This window comes from Argopecten irradians, chromosome 2 (assembly GCF_041381155.1).
Source record: "Argopecten irradians isolate NY chromosome 2, Ai_NY, whole genome shotgun sequence".
Classification (NCBI taxonomy): domain Eukaryota; kingdom Metazoa; phylum Mollusca; class Bivalvia; order Pectinida; family Pectinidae; genus Argopecten; species Argopecten irradians.
The window spans coordinates 896,789-902,788 of record NC_091135.1 but is presented as its reverse complement, the minus strand read 5'-3'; positions in this window follow the sequence as shown (position 1 = coordinate 902,788).

The window sequence follows — 6,000 nt, the reverse complement described above, 5'->3', positions numbered from 1 at the left end:
AATCTACTGTTTTCTGCTACCTCGGGAGTCAATCGGATCCCCTCGGAGAAATATCCGGTAATCTTCGGAAATCACGGAAATTACTCCGAGATGTCGCGATTGATATTCACCCGAGATTCTTCGGAAAGTCGGAGATTTCTCCGAGATCAGAAGAGTGATCTCCCTTACACTAAGATGACGAAGACAATCGGTTTGAAAGAGAGAAAACAATAATTACAGACTACATTAATAATGTGATGATGAAATAGTTAAGAATAAAAAACTTTTGAAATCATTGTAGATGAATCAATAAATAAAATAAACCCGAAATGAATAAAATAACAGGAACTGATTACTCAAATCTGATAAATTTTCTGTTAAATCTGTTGATTTATTGCCTGTCAGATACTTTTAATCACAATGTTTGAACATACATGAACCATCATGCATATAAATGGATATTAAAAGTGTATTGTATATATCAGGAAATGGCGACTCTCATTTAAAAAAAGAACAACTTAAAGTTTTGTTTTTTTCGTATTTTTCGTCGTGGTGCACGTTCATTCTCCACCACTTTGCATGTTTTCAGAAATAAAAACATAAAATATGAAAATTGAAAAGTAAGTTCTTATGTAATATCATTTGTTTGGCAAATATCTCTACTTTTTAAATCCAAAAGGGTTGGCTCTTTTCTTTACTCATAGAAAAGTTATAATTGTTACAGTCAACCATCATATTGTGGTAAATAACAGATACGCAACTTTGTTAAAATGAGCTAAATTGATGTTTGTCATTAGAAATGCCACAAAATATACACTTTAAAGTTTTGCTTTGGTTTTGAACCTTTCTTTCCATTCAAAGCCATTTGTCCGTCTAGAAAGCAACTTGTCTTTATCAATTGCAGTTATGAAAAGTTCATTTGTGAATATTGGTTTGAATGATTCATAAGTGTGTTCGAATAGTTTCATATAAAAAAAGTACCAAAGTATTTTGTTTCTATACTTTTCCTTATTATCAAACTGTACTTATATATGCATAAGTACATGTCAGTGTAAAACACATGAACCGGAGACATCTTGAGACTACGACTACTTTATTTAACTTCTCACACAGGAGAGTTCCACTATGATATCAAGTTGACAATGACAATACTTAACATCCTTCCCTTTCTAGATATTTTTGTATATTATCATATGGACATCAACTTATAAAGTACTTAACTGCAGTATGCTAGTAGTAAACTGTTTCTAAACTATTGTCATTAAACTATATAAGAAAATTACTCATTGTTTAACTTTTACCATTGTACTTGAAATAATATACATGTATATTTATATATAGTATATATAGTATAATTGCAAATTATACTATAACCGAATATTCACTTTGTTAACCGAGTCCTTTGAATTTACACTATTAAAGTATTTTCACACAACCTGAAAAAAAAGAAATTTGAGAGTCTCTTTTTTCTTTTTAATTAACAAGAAAATTGACTAGAAAAAACACTACTGACTAGTTTTTCGAAGTTGAGTGTCTCTAATTTTCAAACTATCTAACTAGAAACTTTACTAGAAAAAATGAAAGTTTTACTATTGGTAACACACAACCTGAAATAAAAGTTATGAGTCTTTTTGACTTATTTAACACAGTCTTTCAACCAGGCTGGTGTCCTCAACAGCCTTCCTGAGCTGGATCTTGTTGTTTGGCGGTCTGGTGTAGATGGAATTTGACAACTCAGGTTCGCGGATGTGTGTTGGTTCGCGTTTAACTGCTGGTTAGGTTTCGCAGGTGTTATTTCCTTCAATTTCGCAGATGTTGTTTCCTTCGGCTTCGCGCTTGGAGTTTCCTTAGACTTAATACTGGGTGGCCAGTACTGTTCACAGTCTGTTGGTTCTGGGTTCAAGTCTACCCTCGACCCCGTTGGTCGTAAATGTCTACGGTTTCTCCTGTATGTCCGGTTACCTGACTTTACCAAATATGACCTAGGTGATTTGTAGAGGTCAGTAACTGTGCCAGGTGTCCATTCCGAAATATTGTTAGTTTTTTTTCACCATGACCTTGTCTCCAGGGCTTAGTGGTTTGAGGCGTTCACTCAAGGCATGACGATTGTAACCGTCTTGTTGTTTACCTTGTCGTTTTACCAGTTGCTCATGTACTTTGTTGAAAGTATCAGATTTCAGAAGAGGTAACGCGGTTGGTATGGTCGTTTTCAAACGCCGTCCTAGGAACATCTGAGCCGGTGAAAGTCCTACTCCATCGATTTGTGTGTTCCTGTATTCCAAGAGAGCCAAATAAGGATCATTTGACTTCTTTAGCAAGTTCTTAATGGTCTGTACCATTCGTTCCGTTTGTCCATTTTGACTGTGGGTAATATGGACTTGTAGTGACATGTTCAAATTGATACTGTCTCGCGAATTCTTTAAATTCATGGCACGCAAACTGAGGTCCATTGTCACTTACTACCACATCTGGTATTCCGTACTTTGCCATTTGACAGTTAACATGGGTAATGACACATTTGGCTGTTGTAGTTTCTAATTTAGCGATTTCAGGCCACTTGGAGAAATAGTCAACAGTCAGAAGATATTGTGTTGTTGTTGTATTCGAATAGGTCCATTCCTATCTTCGACCACGGTCTGGTGGGTAGCTCCATTGCAATCATTGGTTCTTTTGTGTTGCTCTTGCCGTGTTTTGCACATATACTACACTGGTTTACCATGTCCTCAATGTCTTTAGACATTCCAAGCCAAAATAGTACGTCTCTGGCTCGGTTTTTGTTTTTTACTACTCCCAAGTGGGACTGATGGATAAGTTCAAGCATTGTGTTTTTCAATACCCTTGGCACTATGAGTTTATGTGACTTGTACATAAGTCCATCAATACAGGATATTTCATCCCGAAAGGTCCAATAGGGACGTAGTTCAGGGGGTACGTCCGCTTTGTCCTCTGGCCATCCCTCCAATACAATATCTTGTAAAATCTGGAGATCCTCATCTTTTGCTGTAGCCTCCTTAAGTTGTTGGTATTTCTCTGGTGAGACTGGCAGGTAGGCAGTTAGATGAATGTCATTTACTTGTAGCTCAGGGACTAAAACTTCCTTAGTCTCATTTAAGTAGGCTCGACTCAGGTGGTCAGCTAGAAACATAAGCTTTCCAGGCTTATAAATCACTTCAACGTCATATCGTTGCATTGCAAGTAGCAGTCTCTGAAGTCTAGGTGGGGTCTGTAGTATAGGCTTTTTGAAGATAGCCTGTAAGGGCCTATGGTCCGATTCCACCTTGATGTGTCGCGCATAGACGTAGTCATGAAATTTTGTACAACCGTACACAATTGCTAAAGTTTCCTTTTCTATTTGTGAGTATCGTTGCTGTGTAGCGGTTAATGCCCTTGAGGCATACGCGACTGGCTTGTCATTTTGTATGAGTACTGCACCCAGCCCCTTACTGCTTGCGTCCACAGATAGGGTAAGTGGTTTATTACCGTCATAATACTGCAATACTGGTGCGGATGAGACCATGTTGACTAGAGTATTGAATGTTTTATCCTGTTCACTTCCCAAATGCCAAGCTGTTTCCTTCTCTAGGAGGATCCTGAGTGGTCCACTGACCTCTGCTAATCTTGGCATGAACTTGTGTAGGTATTGAACAAAACCCATGAGCGTTTGGAGTTCCTTTTACATTGGTTGGTTTTGTCATGTTTTGTACCGCTCTGACCTTTTCAGGGTCTGGTTTCACTCCATCCTGGGTTAATAAGTGTCCAACATACGTGACCTGTGTCTGTCCTATTTCACACTTGTCTAGTCCAAGTTTTACGTTCCACTGACGTGCACGTTCCAGCACTTTCTTAAGTCTGATATCATGCTCCTCTTTGGTTGTTACCCAAAATCAATATGTCATCGATAATTGCTTCTGTTCCCTCAAGGTCGGAAACCATTTCTGATATTACTCTCTGAAACACCTCTGGTGCTGACTTCACTCCAAATGGTAGACGTGTAAATCTATACCGTCCAAATGGTGTATTGAAAGTACATAATTTCGAGCTTTCCTCATCTAGTTTCAGCTGCCAAAATCCCGACGTGAGGTCTAGTTTACTAAATATCTTTGCTCCGGGCATCCTTGAAACAACCTCCTCAACTGTTTTCAAAGGAAAATGTTCCCTTTGAATTGCTGTATTTAAGTCACTCGGATCTATACATACTCTCAGCTTACCGTTAGGTTTAAGAACGGTCACCAGGGAATTGACCCCACGCAGTTGGATCCTCTTGTTTTACAATCACACCGAGGTTCTCCATTCGATCCAGTTCATCTTTAAGTTTATCCCTAAGTGCTATGGGCACTCTCCTCGGAGGATGTACCACAGGAGTCACGGACTGGTCAAGTTTAATAGTGTGTTCGCCAGGCAAGCAGCCAAGTCCTGAAAATAGGTCCTCATATCCAGCGTCGATCCCGTCTGGTACATTGGGTTTCTCATGATTTATTGTGTATATCCGTTTTACAAGACCTAGTTCCTGACATGTCCCGGCTCCCAATACAGCTTGAGAATCTATGTCCACCACGTAGAATTTGACCCTTTGTTGTGGTTTGTTGTTGTATGAGCACAACATATGTGTGGTTCCTAGACATGTGATCTGATGTCCCGAGTATGAGCGAAGGGGAGTTTTACACGACTGAAGGGTCTCACTACTTAATTGTTTATAAAGTCTATGTGACAACACGTTACACTTGGCCCCAGTATCTAATTGGAATGTTACAGGGTGTTCATTGACTTTTACAGTTTCAATCCAGTCGGAATTTCCGACGTTGTTTACATTGTTTACATCCATATATTTGTGACTACTACCGGTAATCATTCCAATAAAACAGTTCATCATCATCATCATCATCAGTGTCAATCTCAACAATATTGCATGTTTTTTGTTTCATGTGCTTACCTTTACTGGCTTTCGACAAGCACGCCACCGCAAAATGGTTTAATCCCCCGCATTTCATGCATTTTTTTCCCGTAGGCAGGACAGTTTCTAGGCGGGTGAGATCTGACACATTTCGAACACGTTTTCCCTCTGTTTTGATTAGAGTGATCTCCCTTTGAATTGTAGGTCGCTTTCGAGTGAGACTGATGAGTAGGTTTTGCTTTGTTGGTACCAGTAGGCTGTCTCTGGTTACCTTTCTTTATTACGTTTACGGTTTTCTCCATCTTTTGTAGTTGAGCTTTGGATAACTCATACGTTCTCGCGTAATTCACCGCAGCGTCAAGTGTTAGTTCTGATCCTTCATTAATGCATTTTTCTCGCACTTTATGATCCACTGTACCAAAGACTATCGCGTCCCGAATCATGTTGTCTTTTTCTTGATACGCACAGTCCCTAGCCAATACGTGTAAGTCTGTTAGAAACTGCTCGAAAGTTTCTCCCTCTCGTTGCGTTCTACACTGGAACTTATAACGTGAAACTATCTTGTTGGTCTTCGGGCGTACGTGTGTCTCGAATTTGCCTGTGAGAGTAGTGAAATGGGGGGGGGGGGCGATTTTTTCTCCTCGTCCGTCACGACCATATCATGAGAACTCCGCCTCGTTGGCCAGGGGTATGTTTGTTAAAATCGGAACTCGGGTCTGGTTTCTGACCTAGTTCCGTATAAGGCTTAAACGGAACTCGGGTCTGGTTCCTAGTTCCGTTTAAGTTAAACGGAACTGGAGTCTAGGTGTCAGATCTGTTTAAGGAAACTTGTGTTAAGGAGGTTAATTCTGTGCTGTATTATTCATGGAAGCTCTAAGTTCGATTCCTGTATATAATAGGTAATTGAACATGCAGTTAGAGATAGGAATCCTAATAAACGGAACTCCGCTCGTTGGCCAGTATGTTTGTTAAACGGAACTCGGGTCTGGTTCCTAGTTCCGTATAAGCTTAAACGGAACTCGGGTCTGGTTCCTAGTTCCGTTTAAGTTAAACGGAACTGGAGTCTAGGTGTCAGATCTGTTTAAGGAAACTTGTGTTAAGGAGATTAATTCTGTGCTGTATTATTCATG